Genomic DNA, 13197 nt, shown 5'->3' on the forward strand with positions numbered 1-13197 from the left:
CGGGCTCTGAATATGGAGCTGGAAGAGCTTTGGAACTTCAAAAGCTCTCCGCATACCCACCGGGACACTGTGCCCTGTTACCGAGGCAAACTATTAACAGAGAGAAGCCCGTCTCCCAGGGAATCCCCCCATTGTGTGAGAAGCTGGAATAGTGCAGAGAAAACATAGCACTACCGTGTGGGAGAAGAAAAATAAGCTGCAGTCGGAGAAAAAATAAAACATTCTACCAACAAGTACAGGAAAACAAAAGAAAGACCGCTTCCTATCAACCTGTTGCAGAAGCCACTCCTGTAGATGTCTAGGAAGAGAAATAGTAAACCAGTAATTGCCATGAATAATCAAGGCAACAATATAGCTCAGAAAGAAAGTGAAAAATCTCCAGAAAAGGCACTTAAAGATACAGAAATATGTGACTTAAATGACAGAGAATTCAAGATTGCAGTTGTGAAAAAACTCAACGAGATGCAAGAAAACACAGATAGACAGTTAAATGAACTCAGAAAAACAATCAAAGAACAGCATGAGCATTTTACAAAAGAGACTGAAATTTTAAAAAAGAACCAAATAGAATTTCTGGAGATTAAGAAATCAATAGAAGAAATTAAGAATGAAATAACCAGCTTGGGTAGTAGAGTTGACCAGATGGAGGAAAGAATCAGTGACATCGAAGATAGAAACCTGGAAATTACACAGATGGAAGAAGAAAGAGACTTGAGACTTAAAAGAAATGAAAGAACTCTACAAGAACTTTCTGACTCCATCAGAAAGAGCAATATAAGAATAATAGGCATACCAGAAGGAGAAGAAAGAGAGAAGGGAATAGAGAATATATTCAAACAAATTGTTGATGAGACCTTCCCAAACTTGTGGACAGAACTGGACCCTCGAATCCAAGAAGCAAATAGAACACCTAATTACTTCAATCCCAACAGGCCTTCTCCAAGGCACACTGTATTGAAGCTGTCTAAAACCAACGACAAAGAAAGAATCCTCAAGGCAGCCAGGGAAAAGAAGATGGTAACTTACACAGGAAAGCCCATTAGATTATCATCAGATTTTTCAGCAGAAACTCTACAAGCCAGGAGGGAGTGGAACCAAATATTCAAACTATTGAAAGAGAGAAATCATAAGCCAAGAATAATATATCCAGCAAAGATATCCTTTAGATATGAAGGAGGAATAAAGACCTTTCCAGACATACAGAAGCTGAGGGAATTTTCTAATACACGACCTGCACTACAAGAAATACTAAAGGAGGCTATTCGACCACTATCCACAGGGACAATTTGTGGCAACCAAAACTCAAAAAGAGGGAGAGTAAAGGCCTGAACCGGAATATGGGAATGGAGAAAGTAAGCGTGCTGAAGAAAATGGAATACTCTAAATATCAAACTTTCTTTTACATAAACTTAAGGGTAACCATTCAAAAAAAAATCCAGAACTGAAATATGTACTGTAATAAAAGAAGAAACAGAGGGAAACATCATAGAATACCACCACACAGAAATAATAGACAACAAAAAGGCAAAGAAACAATGGAGACACAGCCTTACCAGAAAACTAAAGATACAATGACAGGAAATCCTCACATATCAATAATCACCCTAAATGTAAATGGACTGAATTCAACAATAAAAAGGCACAGAGTAGCAGATTGGATATGCTGTCTCCAAGAGACACATCTCAGCTACAAGGACAAGCATAGACTCAAAGTGAAAGGGTGGAAATCGACGTTCCAAGCAAATGGTACCCAGAGAAAATCAGGTGTAGCCATAATGATATCAAATGAAACAGACTTCAAGGTGAAAAAGATAACAAGAGACAATGATGGACATTTCATAATGGTGAAGGGGACTATACAACAAGAAGACATAACAGTCATCAATATTTATACCCCCAATCAGGGAGCACCGAAATACACCAAGCAACTACTAACAGAACTAAAGGGAGAAATTGACCAAAACACAATTATACTAGGGGACTTAAATACATCATTGACAGCTATGGATAGATCATCCAAACAGAAAATAAATAATGAAATAGCAGCCCTAAATGACACATTAGATGAAATGGACATAATTGACATTTATAGAGCACTTCATCCTAAACAACAGACTATACATTCTTTTCTAGTGTACACGGAACATTCTCAAGGATAGACCATATATTGGGACATAAAATCAGTCTCAACAAATTTAAGAAGATTGAAATCATACCATGCATATTCTCTGATCACAAGGCTTTGAAATTGGATATCAACTGCAAAAAGAAAGCAGGAAAAAACACAAATACATGGAGATTAAACAACATACTTTTAAAGAATGACTGGGTCAAAAAAGAAGTTAGAGGCGAGATCAAAAGATACATAGAAACAAATGACAATGAAAATACATCCTACCAAAATTTTTGGGATGCAGCGAAAGCAGTTTTAAGAGGGAAATTTATCTCATTACAGGCCTATCTCAAGAAACAAGAAAAGTCCCAAATAAATAACCTCATGTTACACCTTAAAGAACTAGAAAAAGAAGAATAAGTAAAACCCAAGGTCAGCAGAAGAAAGGACATAAAAAAAATTAGAGCAGAACTAAATGAAATAGAGAACAAAAAGCCAATAGAAAAAATTTGTGTGACAAAGAGCTGGTTCTTTGAAAAGATTAACAAAATTGACAAACCCTTGGCTAGACTCACTAAGATAAAAAGAGAGAAGACACTAATTAACAAAATCAGAAACGAAAAAGGGGAAGTTATCACGCACACCACAGAAATACAAAGGATCATCCAAGAATTCTATGAAAGACTATATGCCACCAAATTCAATAACCTAGAAGAAATGGACAAGTTCTTAGAAACATATAGCCTTCCAAGGCTGAACCATGAAGAACTGGAAAATCTAAACAGGCCGATCACCAGTAACGAAATTGAATCAGTCATCCAAAACCTTCCCAAAATCAAAAGTCCGGGACCAAGATGGCTTCACAAGTGAATTCTACCAAACCTTCAAGGACGATATAATACCAATCCTGCTCAAACTGTTCCAAAAAATTGAAGAAGAGACAGTACTCCCTAACTCATTTTATGAGCCCAACATTACCCTGATACCAAAACCTGGTAAGGACAGCACAAAAAAAGAAAACTACAGACGAATATCTCTGATGAATACTGATGCAAAAATTCTAAATAAAATTCTAGCAAATCGAATATAACAATGCATTAAAAAGATTATTCATCACGACCAAGTGGGGTTCATCCCCGGGGCACAAGGATGGTTCAACATCCGCAAATCCATCAATGTGATACATCACATAAACAAAATAAAGGACACAAATCATATGATTATATCAATTGATGCAGAAAAAGCATTTGACAAGATATAACATCCATTTATGACTAAAACACTTAATAAAATAGGTATAGAAGGAAAATACCTTAACATAATAAAGGCCATATATGACAAGCCCTCTGCTAATCTCATAATTAATGGTGAAAAACTGAAGCTCTTTGCTCTACATTCAGGAACACGACAGGGCTATCCCCTATCGCCTCTGCTTTTCAACATAGTGTTGGAAGTCCTTGCCAGAGCAATCAGGCAAGAGAAAGAAATAAAAGGCATCCAAATTGGGAATGAAGAAGTTAAATTATCACTCTTTGCAGATGACATGATGCTATATATAGAAAACCCTAAAGACTCCACCAAAAAGCTATTAGAAACAATCAACGAATACAGTAAAGTTGCTGGCTAGAAAATCAACATACAAAAGTCCATTGCTTTCCTATATACTAACAATGAAATCTCAGAAAAAGAAATACAAAAAACAATTCCTTTTGCAATTGCAGCAAAAAGAATAAAATACTTAGGAATAAACTTAACCAAGGATGTGAAAGACCTATATGCTGAAAAGTATAAGACATTTTTGAAAGAAATTGAAGAAGACACAAAGAAATGGAAAGACATTCCGTGCTCATGGATTGGAAGACTCAACATAGTTAAAATGGACATATTACCCAAAGCAATATACAGATTCAATGCAATCCGCATCAAAATCCCAATGGCATTTTTTAAAGAAATAGAACAAAAAAAATCATCAGATTTGTTTGGAACCACAAAAGACCCCAAATAGCCAAAGCAATCTTAAGAATAAATAAAAATAATGGAGGTGTCACACTTCCTGACTTTGGCTTGTACTACAGGGCTACAATAATCAAAATAGCATGGTATTGGCAGAAAAACAGACACATAGACCAATGGAATAGAATTGAGAACCCAGAAATAAAACCACATAAATATGGACAGATAATTTTTGACAAAGAAGCTAAAAACATACAATGGAGGAAAGACAGCCTCTTCAATAAATGGTGCTGGGAGAATTGGATAGCCACGTGCAAATGAATGAAACTGGACTGCTATCTATCACCATGTACCAAAATTAATTCAAAATGGATCAAAGACTTAAGCATAAGACCTGACACAATAAACTGCATAGAAGAAAACATAGGTACTAAACTTATGGACCTTGGGTTCAAAGAGCATTTTATGAACTTGACTCCAAAGGCAATGGAAGTAAAAGCTAAAATAAACGAATGGGACTATATGAAACTTAAAAGCTTCTGCACAGCAAAAGAAACCATCGACAAAATAAAGAGGCAACCAACTGAATGGGAGAAGATTTTTGCAAATAGTGCCTCCAATAAGGGGCTAATATCCAGAATACACAAGGAACTCATGCAACTCAACAACAAAAAAACAAACAACCCAATTGAAAAATGGGCAGAGGACTTGAAGAGACATTTCTCCAAAGAGGACCTACAAATGGCAAATAGACATATGAAAAAATGCTCAACATCACTAATCATCAGAGAAATGCAAATCAAAACCACAATGAGATATCGCCTTACCCTAGTCAGAATGGCTATCATCAACAAGACAAATAGTAACAAGTGTTGGAGAGGCTGTGGAGAAAAAGGAACCCTCATACACTGTTGGTGGGAATGCAGACTGGTGCAGCCGTTATGGAAGGCAGTGTGGAGGTTCCTCAAAAATTTATGAATAGAATTACCATATGACCCAGCAATCCCTCTCCTGGGTATCTACCCAAAAAATCTGAAGACATTTATAGATAAAGACATGTGTGCTCCAATGTTCATTGCAGCTTTGTTTACGGTGGCCAAGACATGGAAACAACCAAAATGTCCTTCGATAGATGAATGGCTAAAGATGTTGTGGTATATATACACAATGGAATACTATTCGGCGGTAAGAAAAGATGATATAGGAACATTTGTGACAACATGGATGGATCTTGAGAGTGTAATGCTGAACGAAATAAGTCAGACAGAAAAAGCAGAGAACCATGTGATTTCACTGATATGTGGTATATAAATCAAAAACAAAAGAACAAGACAAACAAATGAGAAACTGAAACTCATAGACACAGACAATAGTTTAGTGGTTACCAGAGGGTAAGGGGGGTGGGAGGGTAGGAGATGAGGGTAAAGGGGATCAAATATATGGTGATGGAAGGAGAACTGACTCTGGGTGATGAACACACAATGGGATTTATAGATGATGTAATACAGAATTGTACACCTGAAATCTATGTAATTTTACTAACAATTGTTACCCCAATAAATTTAAAAAATAAATTATTTAAAAAATTTTTTAAAAAGTAAATATGATTATGGAATCAGTAAATGTTATACATGTGATATAATCCTTATATTTATACCATACAATAAAGTATGAATTATGTTAATAACAAAAAATGTTCTGATGACTAATGGGTAACCCTAAAAAAGAACTGGATAATACAAATTATTCACTATTCAAAGGAGAGAGTGCTCTGATTCTAAATTACCAGTCTTGATTTTTATGAAAAGTATTCTAGAAATAGAGACACAATTTCTCACTGAAATATCATACCTGACCAACCTGGATATAAGTAATCTGTTGAAAACTGACCAAAGCACATTTGTTCCCATTTTGGCAAATAGGAGATTCTTCAGTAGCAAGAGATAGGGTAAGTACAATAGGCCTCCTCCCCCAGCACCTTGATAGCAGGTTGAAGGATGCAAGGAAAGTAAGTTTTAGACCAAATTTGGTATTCATGTAAAAAAATTACTATTAAAAAGACAACAGAATAGTCATGTTGCAAGTTCAGGCTCAATGACGATTTTAGACTCTCTGATAGCAACTGTCAGGAAAGATTCACTGGAGGCAGGTTTGTAATGTTTATCATCAGTATAGTATATCAATGTGTTCTGCAGGACATCCAAATGGCCTGGATCTCTTTGGGTTATGTTATGACAGAGGGCAGGGAAGTTAACATAACGCTGGAGCAAATCTATAATTGCATATTGTTGCCTCTTCCATGTGAATACAAAATGTAATCTTACTTTCTGATTGGAGTAGATAAAAGTGTTCACCAAATTAATTGCCTCAGACCTTGGACATGAGGCCATGTTAAATAAATCTAGAAAAATAATGATCTGGAACAGCACTGCAATTAAGGGTATTACATAGTTGAGTTTTCAGTAGACTACTGTTGTCTTTTAGGATTCAACAGGTTTCTGCAGGAATGAAACCACTGACCTAAATGGAAACAAGATGGAGACCTCTATCCTTTAGATCTATTATCCAACAAGGTACTCATTAGGTACATATAGCTATTTAGATTTTCACTTAAATAAATCAAAATTAAACAAAATCACAAGTTCATTTCCTCAGCCATACTAGCCATATTTCAGGCGCTCAATAACCATTTCCAACATTACAGAAATTTCTATGGGACAGCACTACTTTAAATCTTTAAGGGTAGCACTATTTTCACCAAATTCCCCACTCTGGAATACTTGTTTATGATTTACTATTTTGACAGAAGGAGGCTTCTATTTAGACTTCCCCAATATGAAAATTCATATACCATAGTCCAAGGACTCAATCTGAGGGTTAAGGCAACTGTTACACATATCAATCTCAATTGAACATTCAAGGACCAGGGAAACAGCCAATAGATTGGTCAGCTGACCCAATGGATCCACTGTAAGCCAGATGTTAGTCCAGATTCGTTTTATTACTTAGCCCCCAAATGTCTCCACTCTAATAGGGGAGCCATGATGACACGCTGCTTTTTAGGGTATTAATATCAACCTGGACCCTAAGTCCAACAATCCTAGAAATGTTTGGGTATTTCTCTTTCCTCAGTGTACAGTCACCTAAGTAAATTAATGTAGTTCTCTTTAAGAAAAGATTGAAAGGCTCACCACAGTGTATACTTGCTATAGTGTTGCAGCATACTTTCTCAGGTTCTGTGTCTGAAAAATAGCTTGATTCAGAAACTGGACAATAGATCATGATTCTTTATTAGGGTAAGTAAGAGCTCTCAGCCTCTGGGTCATCCATCTTTGCTTCCTTCTGATGGTTCAAGCTGAGCGGTACCCATGTTGGCTGCACACGTATTTTGCCTCTGGGATGCTTTATTGCATCTCCATAATTCTCTATAAGTCAGGTCCCTTTGGTTGTCACTTCAACCCTGCAATGCATTATGATAATTGTATCATATGGCTTTCTGCATGCAGCTTTAAGGATTGCCACTTGGCCTTTGTTGATTCAGGGTCCTAATTGTTCTGTAAATTCTTTTCCTACCATCCATCCTGGCTCACAGAAGAGAGCCACCATCGAGGTTTTTCTTGATTTTTCTGCTCCTCTTGCAAGTGCACTCCTATGGCCTTTCCATGGATCATAAGCCCTTGATGGGTCTTCTAGCTTTACATACCACATCTCTCCAGTATGCCCATCTTCTTGAGTCTTTCAAGTCCTTTCTCCACCACCTGTCAAGACAATTCTGGCATTTCAATGGCACTTAGTGTGGGCCATCATTTTTCCATGCTTTTAGGAACCATCCTAGTTACTAGTTCACCAATCTTCTGGGGTCCTTCCCACGATATTTAAATCCTGTGTATCTCATGAGAGTACTCCAGTATAAATTCTCCCCTATCCAGTCTTACAATCTGCTCTCTTTAACTGAGGACACCCAGAATTTAGTCCTTTCCAATCCATGCTGGCTATTTTTTACAGTAATTTTGGGATATTGTCCCTTTCTTTCCTTATTGGATGCACAAGACCCTAGCTGCATCATGCAGTGACCTAACCCAAGCTATAAGCTTATTGGCTAAGAGGTAGTGGGGGGACATAGTCAGAGGTTGCTGTCATCCTCAAGTAAGGAGAATAGTGGTAGTAATTGCTCTCCCTCAAAGAGAAATGCTTTGCCCAAAGGAATGCCCTCCTCAAGAATTCAGTGACCGGTTAAGTAAGTTATATCTGAAAAGGGTCATCGCAGTGGCTGAGCTCTCTGTAAATCTCCTAAAGTCTCAGCTGCAGTTGTCTTGCAGATTAACTTCTTCCACTGCCCAATTCTGGCTCCCTTATGCTCTCATAGACACTCTTCCCTGGAGCATGCTCCAATAATCTTATAGCATGCATGTTCTTTGCTCAGAGTCAGTTTCCCAGGGAAACCTGAGTCAAGGAAATGTGCAAATTTTATTTGTACTCTTATTTCCCATTGTGTACCCCTTTCATATAACCCCACTCAAATTACAGGCAAACACGTTGAAATTCATTTGCAAGTAATAATCCCACAGGCCGAATAGAAAAAATAAATTAATACATGTGTAAAATACCGAAAATGAGAAGGAGAGTTATATAATCTTTCAAAGGAGAGTAACACTAGGACAGTGTGTTTGCAGAAGGTAAAGGAGGGAGATGTGGACAGATAGTGAAGGAACTAAAGAGAAGAAGGTAGAAGAGATTGGGCATTAGAAGGCTTATGAGGAAAAACAATAGCTAGAGTTACGAGCATGCAATGGGAAGCCTGATTAGAGGAGTGGCGCCCTATCAGAGGTCAGCCAGGTAGCCACATGGTAAAAGACTGTCAGTCAGGAAAGCTTAGAGGGGTTTCACCGCAGTCTATTCCGTCTAGATGAAAACTGATAGAACACCTGGTGCTTTATACTCTTGGCTGAGCCACATCACACCTCATTAACGGTGTATCTATTCCCTTTCTTCCCTCAGCAAAACATTAAAAACTTGAGATGAAAGCATATCATTCTCAAACATATTTGGCTCAAAGAAAAAGATGCTTCCCAGGAGTACAAAAGATCTTTCTTTAATGAAACTTTAATTAAACTTTGCTTTAATTTGGATCACAATGAAGAAAATCAGGGACTTTTCATCTTGCCCCAAGTAGAAAGTGTCAGTATCTCCCATGAATAAAATGCTGGCATTTAAATCTCTTGCAGTCTTTTCGCACTTTTAGCACTGCTGATAACTAACTATGACAACAAAGCCAATTGCTTGCAATTACACCTACAAAAAGATATATCTTTAGGATGGATACATGTGCCAGAGATGTATTTTTGCATGCCTTCTAATAGGCTAATACAAACAATGGTAGTTAGAGGAACAAAGGCAGGGAAATAAAATTTGAAGGAAACCACAGCTTCATACTTTAGGGTTAATGAAACAATAGTTGACATCATTTAGCCTTTCTCAAAAGCAGCAGCCAACTGGCAGCGTACAATTAGCATGAAACGATCCTATTCAGAACAATGCTTAAGTGCTAAATAGTTTAAGTTATCTATAAAGAACACATATTTGAAAACTGTCAACTTCAGAAAAGACTCAAGCCCAGCATTTGAACGTGTCATGTTTAGGATCTGGTCTGTTTCATAGAGAATGTTGTTACTGTCAATACTAGTAGTGTCTGCTACCTCTCCACTGAGAAGTAGTCCATATGTCTAAGATTTGCCCTTGACCACAGACACTTGCCAAGAAGAGGCAGGAAATATGTCCCCATTTGTACAGAGCAGAAGAAAGTTCATCAGTTTTTTAAGAAAAAGAACTCAAAGGCCTCTTGGCTGAACATCATGCCAAGTGTGTGAGTTACAGAGTGGGACAAGAGACATGCAGCCTGGCCTTGAGCACTAAGATGTATTAACGAATATATTTTTCCCAAACACACTTCTCTTAATCATTTTGCTCCACCAGGACAAAGATTGGGAAAGGATTGCGTTCAAATCTAGGGGAGAGTTCTGCAAATGATGGCCACTCATACAAAGCCAGCCCCCTGTTTTTTTTTTAAATAAAGTTTTATTGGAATATTATTATGCTCATTTGCTTATGTATTGCCTATGACCGCTTTTGTGTTTCAAAGGCAGAGATGAGTAGTTGTGACAGAGACAGCATGGCTCACACAAACTAAATTATTTACTGTCTGGCTTTTTACAAAACAAGTTTGCAAACTCTTGATCTAGGGTGAGAAAAGCACATTTGAAAATATATCCTCTCTATCTGCCCAGCACCCAGTACCACTAGCAAAGCAACATAATAGCCAAAGCAGTCACTAAAAGACCTAAGCATGGGAGGCCAGATGGCTCAGTTGGTTAAAGGGTAAGCTCTGAACAACAAGGTTGCCGGTTCGATTTCCAAATGGGCCAGTGAGCTGCACCCTCCACAACTACATTGAAGACAACAAGCTGCTGCTGAGCTTCAGGAGGGGCGTCCGGATGGCTCAGTTGATTAAAGCGCAAGTTATGACATGAAAAAGAATAGGAAGCACCGAGAGATGAGGCAGTGCCCACCACCTTTGAATCTTCTACATGGGGTTTCAAAGGTATTGGAGGCATTTGAGAAACTGAGCTCCTGGTTCATAATGGAAGGATTACAGACTCCAGTCTGGGAAGCGGTGACGGCGCCAGAGAACACACTTTCTCTTTGCTTCTCTTTCTCTGAACAAAAAGGAACTTCCTCTGTTGGTATGTGGCTCCAATGAAGAGCATTCTTGTCACAGTGTTTCCTGATGCAGTCACGGCATATCGTGAACTTGCCTCTAAAGTGTCTCATCATTTTTCATACAGCTTCATGGGCCTTATAACCCAAGAGCTCTGATAAAAAACATTCTGTGCAGGACAGAGTTAACAGGCTGAGGTTGATCAAACTCTGTATATTCCCAAGACTGACCTGTTTTCAGGACTGGCCCTTGGCCAGCTTCTGGAAGATGAGCTGTGAGCCTTGGAATATTATGCCTTATGATGGTCTTTTTGTAAAGCCTGAGACTTGGGCCACGATGTGCTATTTTGGTTACATATAACAGAAAACATACTAAGCAAAGTAAACAGTAAGTATATGTATTATCTCACATAACTAAAATGCATGGGAATAGGGTAATTCCAGGGCTGGGTAAGCAAATGTATCTTCAAAAATACGGATTCTTTCTATGTCTTATTCACTTCACCAGAGTTTTGACTTGTCTTTGGTTTGTTCCCTTCAAGGTCCTCAGATGGATATCTCAGTTCCATGAATCACATGCAGATAACAATATCAAGATAAAGAAAATGAAATATCCCTCTCATTTGTCTCTTTTACAAATGAGCAAATTCTTTCCAGAATTGTTCTAACATCTCATTGGCCAGAATTATGTCACATGATGATACCTTGACCAATCAATTATCAAGGGAAATAAAGCCATTATTTCACTAGGATCAGCCAAGAATCTCCCCCAGAGCTGCTTTTCCAGAAGTATATGAACACTCTTAAATGGTAAACAAAGTCAGGGGTCTGTCAGCAAGGAATAAGAAAGAAACGACTACTGGATAAATGACAACTTGTGTCTTTCACAGAGTGTGAGAAATAGTTACATTTTCACAAGCTTCACGGATAATAAAATATTGAATAACATTGTATAGAGACACAAAGAAGCCAGTATTAACCTTCAGCAGGATTCAGGAGGACGCACAAGATCCAAACAGCAAACACATTATTGCCTTATCTGTTCTACAAAGGGATTATCACCAGGTTCACAGAGAGAATAAACTGCATATTAGGATCAGAATGCGTGTGTGTAAGTCTTTATGAAAGGAAGCATAGTGAGATACATGTATTGTTCTCATGGCAGAGGCTGGCTCAGTCATATTCTGCAAACTTTTAGAGTTTATATAAATGTGTTGGTTAGAAAATCCTTCTAAGTAATGTTTTTTATATGTATAATCATTTTCATTGTTGGTAAATACTGAGAAAATACGAGACCAGAAGTACAGACATGGTATCCGTTTAAATCACTATTTTAATTCAGAGCTTAGTACAGTGCCTGGCCCTTACTAACAGATATGAGATGAGATGAGATGAGATGAGATGAGATGAGATGAGATGAGATGAGATGAGATGAGATGAGATGAGATAGATGATGATAGACAGACAGATGACAGATACTGTTCAAAGGACAAAAAACAGGAAGCATACCAATTTACAGCTGTCTAAACAAACATATTTCTGATGGGAAATGTGTTAACTTGTCCTTACAACAAACCAGTGAGGTAGATATTTTTAAGACTAACATTGATTTTGTCATAATTGATAAATGAGTTTTATCTGATTGCATATAGTTTTAGACTAAAGTTTAAGCATTATTTTCATTACAACAACACAATTCTTAGATTTGTATCTTTGCACATATCCCTGACTCAACCTTTTTTTATGGTAAAATTTATTTGACATAGAATCAAAAAACAGTACCTTCAGTGTTATACTTCCCTCAGTCATTGTGTATCACCATTATTTTCCATGTGTCATGCCTGGATTGTATTTAATAAAAGTTGAGATTAAAAAAAAAAAAAAAACAGCATAAAGCATATGTGAGTTCCAACCACCAAAATAAAACCAATGAAATTCCAAGCATGTCTGTGGCTGCATCCTGAATTCATCTCAGATCCCAAGTGATACAATACAAATGAAATGGAACACTTCACCCCATTCTACAAATTCCCTCTGCAGCCTTTACAGCAGAATGAGTTATGGACCAGCTGAAAGACTCAGAAGCTCAGTGCTTTGTACAGCGCTTGTTTTGTTACATGTGACACACTGGGTCTGTGAGAGTCGGGACTAAATTATGGTTTGCTCTAGGTTTGAAGCTGCAAGCATTTTACATAGATCAGTCCTTCTTTGAGGAGGGGGCCTAAGGCAGACTGTGAATCTTTTCCGGAGCAGTAGCATCTGACCAGGACCAAGGCTAAGGCCACACTGTGCCTGCTGACAGGCTGGGCACAGTGCCCATATCCATTCCGTAAATGTTCTCTTGGCCCCCTTCCTCACAAGCTGAATGCCGGGAAGTGACAGGTGCACCGGTAGACCAAGCTGGCGCAGTATCTGAC

Source organism: Rhinolophus sinicus, chromosome 3, assembly GCF_057876585.1.
Source record: "Rhinolophus sinicus isolate RSI-liver-muscle chromosome 3, RSI-T2T, whole genome shotgun sequence".
NCBI classification, from domain to species: Eukaryota; Metazoa; Chordata; class Mammalia; order Chiroptera; family Rhinolophidae; genus Rhinolophus; species Rhinolophus sinicus.